Here is a 12,284-nt window from a genome sequence, read left to right as displayed (position 1 = left end):
GCAGGTGTGAACCCTGCCGACTACAGTTGAGAACTGTCGTTAAAAAGAAAGGGAGATTGCTCCACGGCTTTTTTAAAGATGCAAATCAGTGGAGGGGTTGAAATATTTCAATCACATTGGGACTGGTCGGGAATCTGCAACCCACTGCCTGTCAGGGTGGAACAAGCAGATACCCACAGAGCTGCTTTTGAGGCTATGAGCCAAGTGTTTGGAAATGAGACTAGAACAGTGAGGGGCGTGAAGTCGTGGTCGAAATGAAGCAGGCACCTGAGGACAAAGGTGTTTTATTTGCCAGTGAAAGATACCGTTTCACAAAGTTGAGTCGATGGAAGGGAAGCAGTGACGGTGATTATCTTTGGCTGTTTACCTCTACCTCAAAAATTCGGCAGAATTTTAAAGTCACAATGAAAAGAAGTAAAAGTGACATTCGGAAGAACGTTTTCGTACAGGGAGTGGTTAGGGTCAGTAAGTCCCTGTCTGTCTTTGACAAAGAGTAAGATTCAATGGACACAAAAGGGAATTCGGTGGCCACGTTCAGATGTGCAGATTTACGCTGAGAAGGCGAGAGAATGAAACGAACAGAGACACACGTTTACTGAAGTGTAGAACCAGCAGAGCGAAGGTGGGCCGCATGGCCTCCGTCTGCGCTGTGACACATGCTGTGATTCAGTGTGAAATCACAGTTCGACCAACAGAATGTGGGAATTTAGAAATAAGTTTATATTTACACAGCCTCCATACGTCTGCGAAACAGTATATTACCCGACAGCAGTGGAGGTCTTTGACATCAGGCTCGAACGTGCCTGCCGCGTGCCAGACGGAAACTAGAAGTGTTCTGTGGAAGGGACGACGCGCGCGGCCGCAGAGTGGCGCAGCGGGAGCGTGCTGGGCCCATAACCCAGAGGGCGATGGATCGAAACCATCCTCTGCTATTGTTCAATGTCACCTCCAGTAAGTTCACCTTAAGATTGGTGCTCTCTTCTGCAAGTTGCATTCACTTACCAAATGTCACATATTGATGCACTCGTCAAATCAAGTTGCCTGATTTTAGAGGTCTCAGTGGTATTCTGGTATTCGTCTGTTTCCTCTGAACCGAATCGCAAACCCAGTTCTCTGCGATGCCAACCAGCTGGTAAAGTTCAAACACATGCCTTGCGGTTTTGTCCATTCCTTGCAGTAATTCGCCACCCTGGTTCAGACGAGAATGACAAGCATGTCAGAAACCGCATCACGACTCAGACATAGCCCCCTACTATTAGGACGGATACCACCGATTGTGAATAACCTCAGAGAGAGAGAGAAGTGACAGACAGTCGCCGTGGACGCGATGGGCTGAACGGCTTCTGTCTGCGCGAGAATGATGCTACATGTTTATGCCGTCCCACTGCCTGTCTCTGGGACAGAGAGGCTGAGGAACAAAACTGCTTCATTTTTAACCGTCCCTTCCGTGTTGGACTGCCTGCAGTCCCTCAGCTCAGGGCCGTGGGGATGACTCTCAGTGAGTGAAGGTTTCACTCGGATTCTCTTCATCTGGGACACTTGGGGTTCAGATGTTAACTGCTGCGCGATCGCAGCAAAGAAAGCGATGCCCACTTTGCAATAGACTTTCCGTAAGATTGCTGCGTGAAGACGATTTCTGACCACCAAGAAGGCTGCACAACAATGTGAATTTACCTGAGCGAAGAGTCCTCGGTGTCCATTTCTTTCTGTCCTGCCAGCACAACATCTTTCTATCTCTCCGATAACAGACCCTTGGAGAAAGTTCACAATCAAAGTTGTTCATGTTCCCCGCATTAATGTAACTGACACCTCTCACCCCAAGGGTTTCAGAGAGAGAGAGAGAGAGCAGAAGAGCGAATGGACTCTACCCGCCCCCCACCCTACACCCCGTCCCACCCCCCAGAACAACGTGCAAGTAGAAATAAAATGGTTTAATTATCCACCAGTGGAGGTAGTCCAGTTCTTGGGGATGAGACAAATATCAGCGCCCCGGGGACAGAATGACAAGCAGATGTTCTGGAAACGCTTTGCTGCTTGCAATTGTTGGAGCAATGTGGACTGTACTTCACACTGAGCAAGTTTCAGCTGGCTCAGAGTCTCCGATGTACATTGCTGTGTTTGCCGCCAGCTCAGAGAGAGAACAATAGGAAGGACGTGGGAGTGAATAACGATCCACGTGAGAGGGCGAATAACTGTTAATGGAGACTGTTGGCGGCTAACAATACGTAGTGTGTCATAGCAGACGAGGTGATAACAAGGAGTCGTTTGTGTGGTAGGGGTCAAGGACATGGGGGAGTTCAGGCCCTAAAGTTATGGAACTCGATATTGAAGACCGGAGGGCTGTAAGGTCTCCAAGTGGAAAATGAGGTGTTGTTCTTTCATCTGGAGCTAGAACACTGCTGCAAGCTTGAGACAGAGATGTTGGCCAGGGAACAGGGTGATGTGTTAAAGTGGCAGGCAACCGCAAGGCCAGGGCCTTTTTCCTGCGGGCAGAACCGGGATGTTCTGCGAAGCAGTCACCCAGTTTATGCTTCATGCTACATTGGGGAAATGACACTGTGAGCAGCGAATGCAGTGGACTAGGTTGTGGCAAAAGTGCTGCTTCACCTGGCAGGTATGTTTGAGCCCTTGGATATTCAGGAGGGAGCAGGTAAATGGGCAGGTGTTACACATTCGGCGGTTGCAGGGGAAAGTGCCTTGTCACGATGGGAGGTGGGTGTGGGGTGTTGCGAGTGAAGGAAGAGTGGAACCGAGGTGGAACCCCTGGCACAACGGGTGCGTGTTGGGACCATAACCCAGCTGAGAACGCATTCTCTCCTATTCACTCAATGTCGTCTTTAGCAGCTTTCCGGTATAACAGCACTCTGTTCTGCACCTCGCCTTCTCATCTGCTGCCGAAAAAAAGCTTGGACATAAATATTTCCCAGTGATATACTGGCCCAATGTGCACAGTCGCGTTGATACACTCCTGGAGGTCTGCGTGGTCTTCTCCTGTTCTCTGTATCCTATGTTGATGCTTGTCACATAGGGCACTGCTTGTCACTGGCCACTCGGGTGTCAGAGAAAAGTTTCGAAACAAAATGGTTGAATTATCTGCCGGTGGAGAGAGCCCGGTTCCTGGGGACGGGACAAACAGCAGCAGGGAGACTGAATGAGAAGCAGCTGTTCGGGAAACTCTTTGCCGCTTGCAATTCTCAGAGCAATCTCAAATGTATTTTATACTGAGCAAGTCTCAGGTCGCGCAAGCGGTGTGGGCGGTTGGTAGCATTCCGGCCCTCTGGCTCGTTGGTCTAGGCGTATGATTCTCGCTTAGGGTCCTTTACTGTACCGAGTTGCGAGAGGTCCCGGGTTCAAATCCCGGACGAGCCCGCCTTTTTTAACTTGACTTGTGCAAAACTCCCTGATTAATTTTCTCAAAAAACGCCTTCGTGAAACGAGGTTGGGCTGTTTGGAGTACGAATGAGGCAGAAAAGAGGGAAGTGAAATGGTTGGAGATAGTGTTCAACAGGTTGACGTGAGTGGTGCGGTGTTTGAGGAATGTCAACAATCAAGGGAGATTGGAAAATTGGAACAGCTCTCCTCGGAGAACCGAACTTTTCCAAGTCATGTGGGACCTAGAAACAGGAAATAATGTTGTGAAAATGCTCCCACACCTGAAAGGATCCACAACGATTCGGCAAGTGGAAAATGAGGTGTTGTTCTTTCATCTGGAGCTAGAACACTGCTGCAAGCCTGAGACAGAGATGTTGGCCAGGGAACAGGGTGATGTGTTAAAGTGGCAGGCAACCGCAAGGTCAGGGCCTTTTTAGTGAAACTGACACCTCTCACCCAAGGGATTCAGTGATGGAGACAGCAGAAGAGCAAAAGTGCGAGATCACTTTTTCACAAAAGCATCTTCGTTAAACGAGATCGGACTGCCAGAAGTAGGGGATGGGGCTGAGCTACCATTGCCGCGAACACAGCGAAGGGAAACACTTGTTCAAAGTTAGAACAAGTATTGCAGATTGTTCGCCCGCACAATCCGAGTCTGAATGAATCCTCCAACTGCGTTTTTGCTCCAATCTGAGAGTGACATTTCAGGAAGCGTGGAATTGATGTGATTGGAGACAGCGCTGGGCAGGTTGTCTGAATTGTGCCGTGTATGAGGAATGTCAGTAATTAAGGCAGATTGGAAAGTTGGGACAGCTCTCCTTGAGGAACATACGTTTGAAATCTGGCCCAGTTGACGTTTTCCAAGACACGAGGCGTCTAGACAGAGAAAATAATATAGTGAAAATGGCACCACGCCTGAAGGATCGCTAACAATTAGGCAGAGTCTTGAGGAAAGGAAGTAAACATAACATTATGAAGAACATTTTCGTGCAGAGAGTGGTTAGGGTCAGATTTACACAGTTGCGCTGGCACCCTTGTGAAGCTCTGAGTTGCCTCGTCCTCTTCTGTCGGTGTGTTCTGATCTCAAGTGTGAAACCTCTTCCCTCAGAAAGTAATGAACTGGTGAAGTTGAAACACACGACTTGCTGTTTTTTTGTCCATTTCCTGCGGTAAAGAAACAGACGCCCGTGTAACAAAATACTTTCTGCAGGATTGCTGTTAAGGCAAATTCTGAACACCAAACAGGCTGCACAAGCAGGCACTCATATCAATTTACCTGAGGGAAGAGTCTCCGGTGTCCATTTCTGTCTGTCCCGATAACACATCACCTTGCCATTTCTCCGATAACAGACCTTTGGAACAAGTTGAAAGTTGCCATTTGATGTATTCGTGTCAATGACGGCTCCTACCCCAAGTGATAGTGAGAGAGAGCAGAAGAGTGAATGGGCTCTGCCTTCCACCAGCACAGCTTGCAAGTAGAAACAAAATGGTTCAATTATCCTCCAGTGGAGCGAGCCCGGTCCCTGGGGACGGGACAAACAGCAGTGTTCTGGGAGCAGGAGACAGACTGAGAAGCAGATGTTCTTGAAACTCGTTGCGGCTTGAAATTCTGGAAGCAATGTACAATGTATTTCGTACTGAGCAAGTCTCAGCGGCTTCTGGAGCTGGCTGCGTCCATGGCATGTGGCTCGTTGGTCTCAGGGTATCAACAGGTTGACGTGAATGGTGCCGTGCCTGAGGAGTGTCAGTTCTGAAGGTAGATTGGAAAGTTGGGACAGTTCTCCTTGGACCTGTAGTTGCTGGGGAGGAGGATCATAAGACACAGAATATAGAATAAAAGATTATAGTGTCATGTAATATAAATGATATATTGAAGAAACCTAGATTGCTGTTGAGTCTTTCATCTTTTAAAACGGGTTGTAGATTTCGGTTCATTAATCTGTAAATCCCAGAACTTTTTAAAAATCACATTCTCCAGGTAACTTAAGGTTCTATAAAAGGAGGTGACACCTCAGGTCAGACAATGCATGAAAGCTGTGAGGGTAGGGTCTATCTGTCTCCTAATCTTGAGTGAGACTGGTTCTATTTCCAAGTATATAATTCTGCAAACGCAGATTCACCCCAAAGACTTCTATATGTGAGTGCATGCATGAGAGAGAGCGTGTGTGTGCGGGTGCATGCTGGGTACAGTGTGTGTGTGTGTGTGTGTGATGGAGTATTAGTATGTGAGATGGTGTATGCGTCGGGTTGAGTGTGGGGATGTATTACTGTGTGTCTGAGAGAGAGCATGTCTATCAGAGAGGGTCTGCACGAGCGTGTGAGTATGTAAGAGAGTGTGCTTGTGTGTGTGAGAGTGTATTGTGCAGCTGGGTCTCCTGTAGTGTGATGTGAACCCAGGGTCTCGGCTGAGGCCATTATCATGTGTTCTAGACTTGGCTATCAGCCTCTGCTCGGCCACTAGATCAAAGAGGGCTGGGGCACGAGAAAGGACGGGCGGGGGCACTGGTGGTGGTGAAGAAGGGAGAGAAATGGAGAGGGGACAGAGGTTGGGGAGTAGAGAATGACTGGGGCTCAGAGGGTTGGGGAGAGAATCGGGGTGCAGTGTGAAGAAGGGAGAAAGGGCGGGGCAGTGGGTGGGGAGAAAATGGACAAGGGGCAGAATGGGAAGCGAAAGACAGCACAAATCCCACCTTCCCCAGGACTGGTGTCAGTGTCCCACGAACTGGAACCCACTCGTCCCACAGCAGGTTTGGGGTAACCATTTCTCAATATAAGCATGGCTAAGGCATATCATCCCTGCAGACCATTCACACCGACCTTCCCAACAGCATCCCACCCAGACCCACTCGATTACGCTACAGCCCTGCAGTTCCCCATGGCTATTTTCTGATGAAGGGTTTTGCCCAAAACGTCGATTCTCCTGCTCCTCAGATGCTGCCTGACCTGCTGTGCTTTTCCAGCACACGCTCTCGACCCTAATTTCCAGCATCTGCAGTCCTCACTTTCGCCCTGTAAGGGGTGAATGTTATATTCCGAGTCTTTTAAATATTTTAAAATCTTTTCCCCTCACCCTAAACCTATACCCTGTAGTTTTGCAATACCTCTACCCTGGGAAACGACAGAAACGTTGAGCAGCCAGACCAAATGCCAAAGGAATAACATGTCTAGGCACAGGGAAAAAACATTTCGACAAAAAAATTGCTTTGGTATTTTTCTGCCCTATTTGAACACTTAAAATTTGTCATGATCTGGAGGTGCCCGTGTTGGACTGGGGTGTACGAAGTTAAAAATCACACGACACCAGGTTACAGTCCAATCGACTTGTTTAGAAACACTTAGCTTTCGTAGCGATGCTCCTTCATCTGGCGGTTGCGGAGTATACGATCATAAATTCTGTGTCTTACGATCTTATACACCATAACCACCTGATGGAGGAGCAGCGCTGTGAAAGCTAGTGCTTCTAAATAAGTCTGTTGGACTATAACCAGGTGTTTTGTGATTTTTAACTTTAAAATTTGTAACAAATTCCTGCACACTGAGCATGCTCCGCGGTGTCAGCAAGCACTGCGCATGACCGCCAGTGTCAGCAAAGCACTGCGCATATTCCTTGGTGCCCGCGGAAACTGCGCGTCAGCTCCTTTGCATGGACCAATGGAGAACCTTGGAGGACCGGAAGGAGACTGGTCCTCCTGCCAACCAGAGCCGGTCATTGTCGAAATGTGGAGGTTGGACCGTGAGCTCTGAAGCTGCTGCTGCTCCTTTCTCTGTGAACTTCACCCCAGACTTTAACTTCCTTCCTCTGTCTAACTTTTGTGAGTACAACAGTCTGTTTCTCACCACTTTTTCCATGTTTTGTTTCATTCTGGGGTTCAATTGTTAACTTGCAGCAACTGAAAGGAAAGAGTGAATCGGGGGAATAAATTCTGGAAAAGTTGATCCAGTTCTGTGTCTCAGTTTGCAAACACATGGCAAATGCAGTGACACAATCTATAGTTTTTGATGTTTAAAAAAACGCAGAGAGGAGGCGCATTGTTTAAATGGTGATATGTTGAGATGTGATGAAAGTGAGATGATGGAGATCAGAGTTGAATATTGTGGCACTGAAAAAGCACAGCAGGTTAGGCAGCAACTGAGGAGGAGGAGGAGAGTCAATGTTTTGGGCACGAGCCCTTCATCAGGAATGATGTGTGGACAGACAAAGGGGCCTCAGCGTCCTTCTACACCAGTCACTGCCAGTTGTCAGACAGGAGCAGCAAGCAATCAGCAAGGCAAGTGGTATATTAGCAAGAGAAGCTTCGAAATCCTCATTTCCCTTTCCTCCACCTTATGCTAGTTTCTCACCTCCAGCAACACTGTCCCCTTGACTTGTCCGACCTGCCTAGCTCCTTTTCCACCTATCCACTCCACCCTCTCCTCCCTGACAATCACCTTCATCTCCTCCCCCACTGACCTATTGTTCTCTTTGCTACTCTATCCCCACCCCCACCCGCCTCTAGCTTATCTCTCCACGCTTCAGGCTCTCTGCCTTTATTCCTGATGAAGGGCTTTTGCCCGAAATGTCGATTTCGAAGCTCCTCGGATGCTGCCTGAATTGCTGTGCTCTTCCAGCACCACTGATCCAGAATCTGGTTTCCAGCATCTGCAGTCATTGTTTTTACCCTATTAGCAAGAGAAGTTGAGTTCAGAAGTGGGGATGTCTTCCTGCAGTTAGGTCAATCATTGAATGTATTCAAGGCTGAGTTCATTTGACTTTGAAGAACAAAGAAGTGGGGGAGGTAAGAAAATGGTTTTAAGACCAGTATAGAACAGTTACAGTCATACAGCACAGAAACAGATCGTTAAGTCCAACTAGTCCATGCTGACTGTGTTCTGAAACTAAACTAGTCCCACCTGCCAGTGTTTGGCCCAGACTCTCTGAACCTTTCCTATTACAATTGCAAAATTTAAGAGGCATTTGGATGGAAATATGAATAGGAAGGTTTTGGAGGGATATGCTGGCAGGTGGGACTAGATTGGTTTGGGATATCTGGTCAGCATGGACGGGTTGGACCGAAGGGTCTGTTTCCATGCTGTTCATCTCTATGTACTTATCCAAATGTCTTTTAAACACTGTAACTGTACCTGCATCCATCACCTCCTCTGGACATTAATACCACATGAGAACTACTCTGTCTTAAAATAAAAAGGTGCCCCTCATGTCTTTTTAAAATATTTCTCCTCTCATCTTCAATGTTTGCTCCCTAACCTTGAAACACCCATCCCAGGGAAAGAATACCTGCTGTTCACCTCATCGATACCCCTGAAGATTTTATAATCCTCTCTTAGGTCATCTCTCAACCTCCGATGCTGCAGTGAAAAAAAATCCCACCCTGTCCACCTAGATGCCGGTATATTTATATCCAGTTATGAACTGTTCAATGCTGGTGCCGACTGGAACGACCAAATGACCTATTCCTGCTCCAAATTCTCTCACTCTGTGTCCAGGACAGCAAGAAACCATATGACATAGGTGCAGAAATTAGGCCATTCAGCCCATCAGATCTACTCCACCATTCAATCACAACTGATACGTTTCTCAACCCCATTTTGAAATTTTGATTTTGGAAAGGCAGATCAGGGCAGGATCTGCGAAGTTAATGGGGAGTGTTGTTGACCAAAGATACCTTGGAGTGCTGGTTCATAGTTTCTTGAAAGTGGAGTCACAGGTAGGCAGGATTGGGAAGGAGGTGTTTGGTATGCTTGCCTTTATAGGTCAGTGCATTTCAATACAGATGTTGGGAGGCTATGTTGCCCCTGTACTGGACATTGATTCAGCCACTTTTGGAATACTGCATTCAGTTCTGGTTACCCTGCTACAGGAAAAGTGTTGTGAACCTTTAAAAGGGTTTGGCAAAGATTTACAAGGTTGGAGGTTTGAGCTATAGGGAGAGGCTGAATAGGCCGGAGCTGTTTTCCCTGGAGCATTGAAGGCTGAGGGGTGACTTTATAGAAGTTCATATGGAACATGGATAGGGTGAATAGCCAAAAACATTTCCACATAATAGGGAAGTCCAAAACTAGAGGGCATAGATTTGAGGTGAGAGGGGAAAGATTTAAATGGAACCATATGGACAACTTTCTCACACAGAGAGTGATGCAAGCATGGAATGAGCTGCCAGAGGACCTGGTGGAGGCTGGTATAATTACAGCATTTTAAATGGCATCTGGTATCAGGGTGAATTGAGAGGGATATAGGCTAAGTGCTGACAAATGTGACTATGTTAATTTGGGATATCTGGTCAGCACAGACAATTTGGACTGAAGGAAAGCAGAAGTATTGTTGTGAAGACTGGACTTTCAGAGCAGCTTCCAAAGATATTTTGTCCTTACGCTGGGAGTAGAGCTATAATGAAATCTTTCATTTGAGAGACGGCAACTGAGGAAGTGAGGACATCCAGGATTTTGACGGAATGTGGGAATTTGTTGCAATGTGGGGTTGAAGTGTTTTAAGTAAAGTGTCCTGAGTGGGAAGCCTAGTGAAGGGTTTCGGTGGGTTTTTGTTTTCAACTGCTTATTTCTTTTAGCCCCCAACAATGTACTTCCAATGCTGTCCATCAGAAGGAGCGGTGAATCAGTAACTGGGATCATCAGAAGCCTTACGGTTTTCAGTACTGCAGGTATTGCATTGTTGCGTCAGCATTGTAAAGGTTATCGGCAGCAGTGGGAGGTGTGGGCTGTATTCACTGGAAGCGATGAAGCAGTTAGATAACACACATATGAGAGGGCAGGGTGGGACTTGTCTTTCAATTTGCAGAAGTTGGGAGGTTCTGGGAGTTGTGGTTCTGGGCAAACACAACTGCAGTAAATCCATAGAAGCCCTACAGTGTGGAAGGAGGCCATTCAACCCATCAAGTCCACACTGACTCATCGAACAGCTTGCCACCCAGACTCACCCTATCTCGTCGTTTCTGCTGGTGGGTTAGACTAGGTAACAAGATTAGGGGTAGGTTTAAGGCAGAGGAGGAGGGACTACATTTCCTGGAGAGTGGTGAATCTATGGAATTCTTTGCCCAAGGAAGCAATAGAAGCAGGCATATTCAAGGCACAGTTCGATGGGATTTTGGATTGTAGGTGAATTTAGGGTAGTCAGGATAATGCAGGTAAGAGAAGCTGAGATGATCGATAGATCAGCCATGATCTTAAAGAATGGTGGAGTAGGCTCGATGGGCCAAATGGCCTCTTTCTGCACTGCAGGGATTTTATGAGAGCTTCATATGGTGTATATCTGATATTCGCTGTTGTACAAGCTGCATGGCTATGATTTTTCACCTTCTAATATAGTAATGGAATTACATCCTGTATTTCTTGTATTCATTTTTATTTTAACAGGTCAGCAGGAAGTCTTTCGGCAACTTTACTGCCTTTCTTTCCTAAAGCAGCCTTGACATTTCATTTTCATATCCTTCATTCAGCTCCATTTCCAGCAACTTTGTAGGAAGGTTGTTCCAGGTCATTGTCACCTAAATGAAGTTTTCCTCTTTATATACTTAATGCTATCTGGCTGAATGAGGGTTTTCAGGTTTCTGTGTCATGAATAATATGTGATCAGCAGGTATCTAGCAATCTAAGGAATTGTCACCGCTGTTATCTTCATTTGACTGTACTGACCGTGACTTATTTCGTGATTTTATTTGCAGGAAGACATGGGGAAAGAAATCTGAAACCAAAAGATACATCAGCTTCTGACAGAGTCATTTGATTCATTGGGACTTGAATATCAGCAGCTATTCCAGTCGAGAAGAAATGTTTGCTTCTGTCTGCTTGGATACTGGTGTGGCAGGAAGAATACTGATACACCCGAATGAGGGAGATTCAGTGCGGTGACCGTGAAAAGTACAGAACTTCACACCATTTACTCAGCTTGGAGGATCAAAGAGACCGTTCACTTGCTCTCTGTGCGGGAAGGGCTTCACCCGCTCCTCCCACCTGCAGAGACATCAGTGAGTTCACCTCCCATCGCAGGGGGATTGAAGGAGCCTCGGCCGAGTGCCATTATCGACTGCATTAATAACCCAGTTCTGGGGACTCCCGGGTTTGAATCTCACCATAGCAGATGGCGGATTTGGAGTTCAGTCAGAAATCTGGAGTTCAGAATCTCATTATGAAACCATTTTCGGGGAACAAACACCCCAATCTGATTCACTCATGCTTTAGGGGAGGAACCTGCCGTTGTGGGAAAGGATTCACTCAGTCGTCCCAGCTGCATCCTTTCCCTGGTCTGGCCTATATGTGACTCTAGACCACAACGGTGTGGTTGATTCTTGACAGCCCATCTTCAAATGCGCGGGGGGAATCTTACTTGCAGACAGGCTATGGGTTGCAATTGCTGAGTGAAGCAATATTTCCTCCAGGCTAAGGCTGCACCAAGGATCGAATTACAAAGGGTGTAATAGTGAAGAAAGTGGGATGCAGGGGAGTGTGTGTGTGTGTGTGTGTGTGTGTGTGTTTAAAAAAAACGCTACTTTTTGTGCATCTGAAGCTGCAACAAAGTTGGGTCCCAACAAAAGTTACCTGAACTTACCGTCGGACTCAGACATTGAAGGCTATGAGATCCAACAGGTTTTTCTTTTAAAGCTGCTAATTTCTTTCAATCTCTGGCGCGAGGTTTCCAATGTCTTATATCAGAAGGAGCAGTCAATGTGTAGCTCGTATTATTAGAATTGTACATTTTTCAGGACTGATGGTTCATTGTTTCCTCAGCATTGTAAAGTTTACTGGCAGCAGTGGGAATGGTGGGCTGTTTTCACTGGAAATATAGTTAAAAATCCAGTTATAGTCCAACAGGTTTATTTGGAAGTACGAGCTTTCGGAGTGTTGCTCCTTCGTCAGGTAGCTGTACAGCAGGATCATAAGACACAGAATTTGTAGCAAAT

The sequence above is a fragment of the Chiloscyllium plagiosum genome, unplaced genomic scaffold, assembly GCF_037043375.1.
Source record: "Chiloscyllium plagiosum isolate Xiang-an unplaced genomic scaffold, Cpla_swu_hap1 HiC_scaffold_27, whole genome shotgun sequence".
In the NCBI taxonomy this organism is placed as follows: Eukaryota; Metazoa; Chordata; class Chondrichthyes; order Orectolobiformes; family Hemiscylliidae; genus Chiloscyllium; species Chiloscyllium plagiosum.
The sequence above is the reverse complement of the archived record's forward strand: the minus strand, read 5'-3'. Positions refer to the sequence as shown.